Here is an 11,599-nt window from a genome sequence, read left to right as displayed (position 1 = left end):
TAGAGGCAGGGTCTTACTCTGGAGAGCAGTGGTCCAATCATAGCTCACCATAACCTTGAACTTCTGGGATCAAGCAATCCTCCTGCCTCAGCCTCTTGAGTAGCTGAGGCTACAGGCATGTGCCACCAGGCCCAGCTAATTTTTTCTATTTTTTGTAGAGATGGGGTCTCACTATGTTGCCCAGGCTGGTTGTGAACTCCTGGCCACAAACAATCTTCCCACCTCGCTTCCCAAAGTGCTGGGATTACAGGAGTGAACCACTGCACTGGCCCACTCATTGTTTTTCAGGGTGCAGAAAGAGTGAATGAAAGGGCTCAAAATACAAGATTCAAGTAAAAGGTTGGGTGGTTCTGTAAGGGTTTGCAGGTGTGGAGACAGCAGGAAACAGCCCGTTCCCCTCTCGCTCCCTTCGCACCGGCACGGTTGTGTCGGAGACTCGGAAGGATCAGAACAGGCACCCGGTAAATGTGTTCCCTGAAACTGTAGGAGATGTCATGTCACAGCTTGTATTTTGTTCTCTGGTCTCTCGAGATCCCTTTATTGCATTTTCTCTTCCCTCCTAAGGCTGCTCCTCAAACTTTCTCTGTCTTACTCCGTGTGAGATCTCAAACACCCAAACTGACACTTTCCTCCAGGACACGGGCGTAGGGGGTGCAGGGCCAAGCCGAAGAGGAGTGGCTTCTCGTAATTCAGAATGTCCCGTAGGAGCTCTCATTTTCCCCAGAGCACAGCTCATCTTCTGGGGCCTTAAGTTTATCACCACAGTGTGAGTTGCTGGTAAGTCATGCACGGAAGAGCCCTTCAGATAACCTCAAGTAATCTGCAGGGAGTTCAGGAGGTGACACACTGTTTATTAAAACTGCTCATTTTTTTTTTCATAGAGAAACACATAATAACTTCCATTATACAACGCTTGTTACTTCCAAGCACTTTTCCTGATACCAACACCTACAGCCTATGTTGGAAGGAATGTCAGTCTTGAGGTCAGAGTTTGAAACTTTGCCCACTTGCTACTGAATGTCTGGGAAATGCGGCTGGCTGTTCAGAATATTAGTTTATTCCTTTATAAAGTATGCACAGTAATAACTCATAGAGGGCTATCGGGAAGTTCAAAGGGGTTTTGTACCTTGCGAAACGCTATTCATGTGTAATTGGTTATTCTGGACACAGCCAGGTGCTTGATAAAATACTTGTTGGGTGTATTATGCAAGTTCGCAGTCACCTGCTACGTTCAGCGTGATTGCAATTTGACAAGGGAACCACGTGTCGTTAGCTTGAGAAACCCAAGCTGAGCAACCCCGTTGATTGCACTGGCGGAATGACCTGATGCATGGGATGGATTTCGGTGTCCCTGGGGGGTGGAGTGGGGGAGAGGGCGGGGGTCTGGGTGAGAGGAGACTGCCCACGGACTCACAGCTGCAGAAGCTGAGTGGTCGACGCGTGGCAGTTTGCTCTGTTACTCTCTCGGCTTCTGTGTATTTTTGAAATTCCCCAAATTAAAAGTGAAAACAAATAAACACCTAAAAGATTCCTTCAAAGGAATTCTGGATGTGACAATTTGGAAATTAGCTTCTGAAATCCCATTGGTGTGTCGGTGGGGTTTTTGTTTTGTTTTGTTTTGTTTTTTTAAAATAATGAAAAAGCCCCTTGGTTACTTGAGTCAAGTGGGGGAGATCTCGGCACGAGGATTCCAGGGTGGCAGTCGTCTGAGTCCCCCCCTCCCCCGCCCCAGGGAGCTTTGCCTCCAGTGGACGGGGTGACTCACGCGGCAAATCAACGTTTCACATCTAACTAGGATGGGCATCGATCGCCCCGGTTGGAGCCCAGGGTTCTGGCTCCCTAAAGGTCAAAACTTTCCTCCAAAAAGATCCTTCTCCATCTAGAAGTCTCTGGGTGATGTCACCTTAGATATGAACTCAGAAGGGGACGTTTCCTAAAAGTACACCTAGCTCTTTTGTGACATTCATGTTAAGGCTAAAATCAGCCTGTGCCATACACTGACTTGTTTACTTAGATTAAAGAAAATGAGCGGGGAGCTCATCACAGCCTTGATTACTCAGACTGTCTGGACAGCCAACCTGCTGTTTCCCCTTGCATCCGACTTCACGGGAACCTGGGGGAGGACGGACACTGCCGCCCTGGGTCTCAGCACACTCATCAGACAAACTGGCTGGGACCTGCTTGCCCGTGGAGGCTAAAAGCAGACTCGGGAATCTTCCCTGCCCAGGGTGCCGGGCAGCCTCGACTGCCAGCGACAGGGGCAGGCGAGTGAGATGAACCCCACTCACCTGTTCCCGACTCCGTCTTCCTCTCGCTCTTACAGTGGAGGATACCAAGGCTCGGGAGGTTAAATGACTTCCCAAAAGTCAGACCTGTCATGGCTGGGTTGACTTGGAGGTCACTTTCTACGGAGCTCAAGAAAACTAGAAATCCTATGTTCTGCGTAGGACTTAAAGCAAATGTCCTGGAGATAAAAATCAAGCCTTTGACAGACATGTGACAAGGACAAGAGAGCAAACATTTGCCCACATTCTTCATACCTTGGAATAGCTCTGTGGGGTGACTGTGGTGTCTCCACTTTGCACGGGAGGAGAACGAGGTGCCGTGCGCGATCATAGAACATGAATGCATGGCAGAACTGCAAACCACAGCCACCGTTCTCTGTGCTCCAAAGCTGCAGCTGTGTTCCCTCTGTTTCCCTGGAGGGATGAGTGGACCCCAGGTCTGGCAGGGGTGTTCTCATGGCCTGGGGACGTGGGAAGACCAGACACGGAATCTCATACCATCTCCTTCATTCTCCCAGCACCCTCTGTGGGTGCATACAGGGTTTACACATATTTTTTAAATTTATTCTTACTTACTGTATACCTTTTTATTTTATAAAAGTCGTCTTTTAAAATATACATTTTCTAATCCTTTGTTGTTAGTATAGAGAAATGGACTTGATATTTGAATATTCATCTTACATAAAAATTTCTAACTGAATCATTTCATAATTCTAATAATTGTTAGATTGTCTTGGATTTTGTACATATGGAAAATCCTATTGTCTGTGAATAGTGACAGTTTTGTTTCTTCTATTCCAATTCCTATTCCCTTCATTTTATTGGCTTGTCTCGCAGCTCAGGTAGCGTGCCCGTTACGCAGGGGCCAGACGTGACGCTAGTGCACGTCACCTTGTCAGTTTTAGAGAGAATGCTTGGCTGGGGGTGGGGAAAGAAAGAGAAAGCGTCGAACATTTCAGCACTGAGTGCCGAGTGCGCATTTGCGTTGCTGTTCCTAGACACCAGGCACCGTGTGGGGCATCTTGATGTTCTCATATTTTGCTGTGATGACTGTCGCCGATCACCCCTCCCTGCTCCGTCCTGCAGGAGGCTGACTTGCATGGACTGTGTCACTCTGCTCCCTGGCCCTCGGACTTGTGGTTGGCTTTGGCCAGTGCAGAACACCAGCGAGAGACAGGAGGGAGGAGAGTGTGCTTGGGACGGTTTCTCTAGCTCCCTCCTTGTGGGGTCAGGGATCCTGTCCACAGCCTCTGCACATACCCTTCCAGTAACTGTTCCTTGCCCTGATGCCTCCAGGCTTGTGGGTGGTAGTGGCATCCCCTGTCCCCTGTCACCCAGGTTCTGCCTTGTAGTAAGTATTTCAGGGCCCAGCCCCACCGCACGGCTTGCGAGCTCAGCCCTCAGTCGCTGTGTTTGCGCTAACGGCTCACAGCTGCCCCTCCTCTAATGCATCTCCCAGGGCCTGACAGGAGCTGCCTCTCCCGGGGGTCACACCCCACAGCCAGTAACAGACTAACACGGGCTTGCAAAAGCTGCTCCCCTGTCACAGCAGGTCATAGTCCTGCAGCACAGTTCATGCTCTGGAGCTCCCTGGGGACCAGGTTGCAGCTGGACTCCAGCTGAGGTGACACCGGTTTCCCGTCCTCACTTTCTCCTGAGACCCTTCCCTCCGTCAATCACAGGCACCCAAGTCCTGTCTCAGGCTGTGCGTTTAGCAAACCAGACCCCACCATGGTCCTAGGGGCTTCCCCGAGAATGAGACTCTGGATTAGTTCACTCCCTGGGCAGACGGCGACACAGTTCTGTCCCGGGTGGCAGGTATGGTGATGCTAGTCCCTGTTCCACTGCAGACATTGTCACCCGCGTTGTGGGGATGGAATCCGAGGGAAACAGAAGCACTGGCTTATCCAGTATCTCATACGTTTGAAAGATCTAGCACAGTAATCAAAGGACTGAGGAACTGGGGGCTTGAAGTGATGCTTTGATGGGGAATGTCAGGCTCAGGGTTATTAGTCAGAAATTCAAAGCAAAGTGTGGAAGCCAAAGGGTTTCCTTGGCAGCATTAAAGAAACGCTGGTTTCTCTCGAAGTTGGAGGGTAGCCAAGCGAGGTCTAAGCTCAGGAACTGATTGGTTAGAGCAGCAGAGCTTTAGAGAAGGTTGAATTTCCCGCCCTGGCCGACCTCTCTCAGGCCAAAGTCAGAGCCCTAATAGGGAAGGAGTGGACCCTTGAAGCTCGGGATGGGGGTATCTCGGTATCTGTGTTGAACATTTTTAGATGCTTGAATTCCCCTAACTTTGTGCACCTGAGGATGTATCTCACTTTCCTTTTTATGTAGAGGGTGGTGCCCCACGCCCTTGCCCGAGGACGATGCGGAAGTGTTAAATACGGGAGCTCATGCTTGCCTTCCTCAGTACCTGCCATCACTTTCCCTCGGGCCACCAGACCGATCGCCAGGGTTAAGTCCCCGGTGGCCCACCTGGGAGAACGCTGCACTTGCTAAAGGAGGGGAATGATTGTGCACACAAGTAGCTGTAAGACCTGGCTACGAGGCACTGGCAGGAACAAGACTCGGGTGTCTGGAGTGGACCCGGGGGGTGCAGGATTGGGACGGGTTCACACAGACGATGGGGGAGTGTTTGTCCAGATGGTGACACTTCCTCTTTACATAGCAGGTGACACCCCGGCAAGGGCTCAAGGACCAGGCCTTGGTGGGCTGGCTTTGCAAGCTGGGAAAAAGTGAGGGGTCATGCCAACGGAAGAGGAGGCGCTGAAACTGCCGCGGCCGACAGGTGGAAGAGATCTAAAGGCCTGGAGAAGGCCTGCTGAAATGCTTTGCTGCACAAGGCTGTGAGGACCACCAGTAGGCATTGCTGGGAGGCCCTGGGGGACCCCTGAGCACCATAGTTATAAGAAATGGGTGGTCAGGGGGCACCGGCATTGCTGGGAAGGCCAGCGGGGACTGTCCTCTGCAGGCCAGGGCTGCTGGCAAGAGACACGGTTCCAGAACTGCGACTCCTAGTAGAGAAGGTGATGCCAGGTAGAAGCAGCCACTCCTCAGAAGCCAGGTGAGGGCAGTGATCGTGACGGGCACAGAGTAGAAGTAGCAGAAGGAGGCTCCTGGTCCACACTGCTCGACAGAGGTGGCTAAGAGAAGATGTTGGTCCCCAGGGTAAGAGAGACGGCAGCCTTCAAAGGCCATTACTCAGGATATGAATCGAAAGAGACATTAATAACCGCCTGTCAGCAGAAGGCTGGGACTAGTCACCACATGGAGAGTCAGGCCCCTTCGCTCTGTTTCTAGACTTGCGTAGCTCTCAGACCAAAAATTCTCTGCCTGAAGGAGAGTCCAGGTCACCACAGAGGAGGACCCTGCAGCACCACGGTGACTGCCTATGGTGGTGACTTCTCTAATCTGTCCCCAAAAGGATTTATGTGGGCAACCGTACGCCGAGGAAAGGAGTTTGCCCACATCTTTGGAGGACTGTGGGACATGGGGCAGAGCTGGGCCGAAACCTGGACACGTGTCAGAGTGACCAGGTGATAAACGCAGTCCTGGCCATTGGAAAGATTAGAAATAGGAGGTGTGGAGAGGAGGGATGTGGCTGACGGAGGGAGGGGACAAAGTGCGAGAATCTTTGTGTCCCTTGCTCACACCCACAAAAGAGCATTGGCCACAGAAGAGGCAACTAAGAGAACCACCAAGTGGCCAGGGTGCCTCGGCCAGCAGATACCAGCCAGTCTCTGTCCCCACCCCTCAAGTGCTTGCAGCGCGGGCTGAGGAGAGATGGCGACCTAGCTAAAGCTACTATTTTAAGTGACACTTTGCAACAAGTTATAAGTATTGTTAACTATGTTTGTGCAAATGCAACATGGCATCGTCAGTTTCATAACATGCTAAAGTTGAACCAAGAGGTATTCAGGGTGGATTTGCGATATCATTCCAAAGTGTGTTGGCTATCACAGGGTCGGGTGTTACTCAAAATTTTATCTCTGCAAGAACAGATAGTTAAATTTTATGAAGAACAGAATCAGCAATGTGAATTTTTGGAAGAAGATTTCTATAGGAACGCAGCATTTCTGTGTGCTATGTCAAATCAAAACAACTTGAATATTTCTTTGCAAGGTAAAACTAAGCCTATAGAAGGTATGTGGCAAAAATCCAAGCATTTTGAAAAAAAGCCATCTTTTTTCAAAGCACTTCATCAAAAGGAAATTTCGGATGAATATTTTCCCCGGTTAGCAAAGGTCATTGATGAGCAGGATGATATATGCGAATCATTTGAAGAATACACAGCAGTTATAGACCTACTAACTGGAGAGTACCATGAAAGTTTCACTGACTTTGAGAGTCATGACATCACACTCAAATTAGCATTTCAGCCTCAGCTAACTGGTATCACCAAGGCACCTAAAGAACTAAAGATGGAATTGATTGAGCTCTCAGCAGACGACATTTTAAAGTCATTGTTTGATGCTAAGAAAGATCCAATGGAAATATGGAAAAATGCAGAATACCCAGGCCTTCGGCAACATGCCAAAAAAATGCTTTCTTGCTTTTCAACCACTTACTGCTGTGAATCTACTTTCTCCCACCTAACCCAAATCAAAGACTCCCTTAAGGTCACAAATGACTGACACCCATCTAGAGGATCAACTGAGACTGTGGACCTCCATGCTGCAACCAAATATTCAAATGCTTTCCAACAAAAAGCAGATACAACAAAGTCATTAAAAGGCTAACTGATCTTAAAATTAACAAAAAATTTTCATTTTTTTTAGTTATTGGATACATAGTAGTTAGATTTTTACAAAATAATGTACATTTTTGAGTCTATCTAATTGAAGTTTCTTGAATGTGGCCTTATTTGATTACAGCTAAATCAATGTGGCTTCCAATGTGAAAGGCTTCCCCACCCCTGCCCTTGATTATTTCACGTGAATATTTCACATTAATAAACTTCATTCTTCTCCCAAATCAAAGAGATTGCTGTAACACCAATCTCTCCACTCACACTTCACATGCCGTTGTTGTCCGGTAATTTTTAACTTCCCACGTTACACATTATATTGGTTCACATAATCTATTAAGTATGTTTGGATTTGGGCTTCCCCACATTTTATTTCTTCCCAAATCTTTCTTGTATCTCAGATCTCTCTGTGATCACATCTTTTTTCTGGAGGTGTATATTTTAGAGTTTTTGAGGGTCTATTAGTGGTAATCACTCCCAATTTTTGTTTTTCTGAAAATGTCTCAATTTCACTCTTTTCCTCGACAGACAATCTCTCTGGGCAGGCAAGTCCAGGTTAATACTTAACTTTCTCCGGCATTAACACTGAAAATATCAATCTGCAGTTTTCTCACTTCCATTTCTGCTGTTGAGACATCAGCTATTCATTTTATTCATATTTTCATTCCTTCCTAATTAATCTGTCTTTTCTCTCTAGCTGTTTTTCTCTAGATGCATTTAAAAATTATTCAGATTAGGATTTTTGGGACTTGCTGGATGTATTATATCAATTCTCAAAATTCTCAGACTGACCCTTCCCAACATCATCTCTCTCTTGCATTCTCTGTCCTGCGTCCCGAACCTCAGCCCAGCACATGTCAGGCCCTCTCTGCTCTGTGTCTCAGCCTCTCTTTATGACTTTCCTGTTAATTTTTTGTCCCTCTAGAGTATACTTTTGGTAATTTATTCAGAAATATCTTCCATCCCACTAATTTGCCTTTTAATTGTGTCTAATCTGGTATTTACTCTTTAATTTTTAATTATAGCCATTATATTTTCTATGATAATTGCAATAGTTGAAGTGCTTCTGGGTAGGATTCTGTTATTGTTTCTTCCTGTCCATTTTCCTCATGGTGTCTTATGTCCCCATGTGTTTTATAATTTTTGAATGTGAGCTCATGCTATTCGGAACTCTGCTCCGGGGATTATTTAAAGGCCTGGTTGGCTTGAGTGTATATATTTCTAGAAAGTACTTGTGTTTGCTTGTGCCTGGCACTGAGGACATCATCAAACTAGATCCACTTTAAACCAAAAGTCTCCTCTTGTGGTTTCCCAGGCTGTGCAAACCCCACTGACGGGACGATTGGTCAGTGGCCACGAAGGCTCAAGGAGAATTTGAAAACATTATTCCAGAAACAAAGCAGAAGTAGACCTAAGTCTTCACTCTCTGCTTCGGTAAGGTAGATTTCCCCCACCTCACCCTTTCTTGGGTCCACGCTCTGTGTGTGTGTGTGTGTGTGTGTGTGTGTGGTTGGGAGGGTGTGTTTGGGGGGTGGGGAGTGTTCGTTGATTTGCCTCCCTTGCAATTGGTGCACTAGGCCTATCTTCTGTGTCCCTAAACAAAACTGTTCAAACAGAGGTTAGGCCACTGGGGGTTGGTAGATATTTCTGGATTAGCCAGAGCATCCTTGTGGGTTTGCCTCTCTGAACTTGTACTTCTACTTTGTTCTTGTGGGAACTTCCGTGGTTTCTTACGAGCTTATCCATTCATTTCCAATATTGAATTTTATATTTTATCTACATTTTTTAGGTTTTATAGCAGAGTTTCACGATGTCTCATCTACCATACTCCTAGAAGCAGAACTTTTATTCAATTTTATAATCTGCTCTAGAATCGTGTATGGTGCCTTTCACATGGGAGGTTCTTGCAGGTGTGTTGGATGGACGTGTGATCCCTGCTTTGCATCACAGTGGAGCACAGGCCCATCTCCGCTGTTAGACACCAGTGTGCATTTCTTTTGCATCTGCCCCAGCATCTGGTGTGTGCTGTGCGCTTGCTGGTTGAACACTGCCATGCTCGTTGAATGAACATACAGGTCCTTGTCCTGTCTCTCTAGCGAGGGAGATTTTACAGTTGTTCCTCGAGCCTGTTTCATGTACGAGCCATCCTTCCATTGAAAGCACCCATTCAGCTAATCAATGCGTCTTCTCCAAACACTGACCTATTTCCTTCTGTTTCGCCCTTTGTGAACCTGGAGAACAGTTGACTGATAATTTTCTTGTTTAAAAACAATTACGTTTTTAGTTTCCTCCTGATGCTAACATGGTTCTCTAACATCTGTTTTCCAGGCTAAGCGACCTCATTCCCCTAGTGGTAGAGAAATACATCTCTGGGTGAAGTTGGGTGTGGAGTCATTAAAGCTCTATGTCCGACTGTGCTCTGTGCTTGAATGTACCCCGGTAGAAATTAAGTACTCAGTGGGGACCTGGCCAAGTCTTGTTGAAACTCTCCCTGTGCGTCAGACTCCTGACTCCTGGGCCCGGCGTTTCGGGTAACCTGGGCAGAGCACGCAAGCTGCTCTTGGCTCTGTGGTCAGCCCTTTACGAGAGCTGCATCCATGTTCCGTGAAATCTGTGACACGCTGCCGACCCTGAGTGCCGCTGAGTGCCGTTGCTCACCACTGCAACTTCCTGTCTTCCTGCCCAGGGCCTCGCGGTGAGGCCACCAGTGGCTGGGACGCCAGCCCCGGGTCCTCCGCCCAAGGCAAATAGGGAACTTGGCCAGACAGTGGCCAAAGGAAGAGCCTGCTCTGCATGGTCCTTCTAGCTGAGGCTTTACCCCAGCCACTTATTCCGTGGTCGTTCATCACTGGGCATTTGAGCAACGTTCGTGGCACAGCCCCGACACCACCTGTAAGCGATGCAGAGACTTACCTCAAAATGCAGCAAGTGTGGCTGCACTGGGTGAGAAGGCGGCCCATCTGCTTTCGCCCGTCCAATCAGACAACTGAATAAACGGCTCCTCCAGCTGGAATTAACCCCGTTCCTCCCAGGCGCTCAGCTCTGTGCCTGGTTCTGAGAACAATATGCAAAAGGATGCTGGCCTTGCCTTCTGGAGAACACCGCTCCACAGATAGGGTTCTGAAAAGTCATCCATTCATTGAACAAATTTTGCATGTGCTAGGCACTGTTGTAGGCATTTGGGATACCGCAGTGACCAAAACAGACAAAGATCTCTGCCTTGCAGAACATCCATTCTAGTTGTGCATAAATACATTTTTATTAAAGGAATTAGATTTTCTTTCTTTCTTTTTTTTTTTTTTTTAGACACAGTCTCGCTCTGTTGCCTGGGCTAGAGTGCCGTGGCGTCAGCCTAGCTCACAGCAACCTCAAACTCCTGGGCTCAAGTGATCCTTCTGCCTGAGCCTCCCGAGTAGCTGGGACTACAGGCATGCGCCACCATGCTCGGCTAATTTTTTCTATTTATTTTTAGCTGTCCAGATCATTTCTTTCTATTTTTAGTAGAGACGGGGGTCTCACTCTTGCTCAGGCTGGTCTTGAACTCCTGACCTCCAGCGATCCTCCCGCCTTGGCCTCCCACAGTGCTAGGATTACAGGCAGGCATGAGCCACCGCTCTGGCTAAAGGAATTAGGTTTTCAATGGCCCAAGGGCAACTATTACTTAAGGGAACCTGACTGTGAATTGCTTTGTAAGAATAAAAGAAAAAAAAAAAAAGGAAGCCCTTCCCACGCCCACACCAGGGGTCCCTCAGGGGCGGGGGCAGCGGTTGCTGGGTGTGGCAACGGGGACCAGGTGGCCAAGGACTGGTGGGCAGGGAAGTGGCCGGTAGGGACCACAGGAGCTGAGCCAGCCCCGGTGCCTGTCCCGTTGTCCTGTCAGACTTTACTTACAGAACACAAATTCAAAGAGCAAATGAGAAAGAATTTTAATGAATAATTAATGAAACCGCATGTGCTGGGGGAGCATGGAAACCGCCAAGTGCTGGGACTTTCTGAACATGTGGGACATCCAGGAAGCCAGCCCGGCCTAGAGCTGCTACCTTGTATGTTGTTTTTTTTTTTTTTTTTTTTTGGTGGAAAAATATTTTTCTTTTTTCCAAAAATCGCACCGAAGTAAAGCCAAGCGCTAGCTGACGCGGGCGTGTTGCGTAGGCATCAGCAGGGCTGCACTCACTGCTTGTTCATGGGACAGCGGCGCCGCCCACGGAAAGGACGGTGACCTTGTACGCTCCCCGGGGACGGCACCTCTCCCCGGGGACGGCACCTCTCTCCCTGGCTCGCAGCTACGCCGTGAGGAGAGGAGATATTTTGAAACGTGTACAGTCGTCCCCTGAGGTCAGGCACGCCACTCTCACATGTGACACCGTGTTGGCTTACCTGAATCACATACATGTATAAGGGCACTGTGCCCAGTGGCACATATTCCATTTCCCTGTTCTCCGGAAGCGGATGATCTGGGGACCGTAACGCGTTCCTTCCTACCTGGGCCACGTGGCAGACTGTAGAAGCGTCCCAGGGCTGGTCTTGCCCACCGGCTCCTGTCATTTTCCTTGTGCACAGGAAG

General features: G+C 48.3%; 1 non-coding gene across 1 annotated transcript; it reads right to left on the bottom strand.

Annotated features, from left to right (window-relative positions):
• Window positions 1–11,127: 11,127 nt before the first annotated feature.
• LOC138375446 (U4atac minor spliceosomal RNA) lies at window positions 11,128–11,252 on the bottom strand. Its single transcript, XR_011231515.1, has one exon. It is a non-coding gene; the product is annotated as a U4atac minor spliceosomal RNA (small nuclear RNA).
• Between the last annotated feature and the right edge of the window lie 347 nt (window positions 11,253–11,599).

The sequence above is a fragment of the Eulemur rufifrons genome, chromosome 25 (genome assembly GCF_041146395.1).
Source record: "Eulemur rufifrons isolate Redbay chromosome 25, OSU_ERuf_1, whole genome shotgun sequence".
Taxonomy (NCBI): Eukaryota; Metazoa; Chordata; class Mammalia; order Primates; family Lemuridae; genus Eulemur; species Eulemur rufifrons.
The sequence above is the reverse complement of the archived record's forward strand: the minus strand, read 5'-3'. Positions and strand labels throughout refer to the sequence as shown.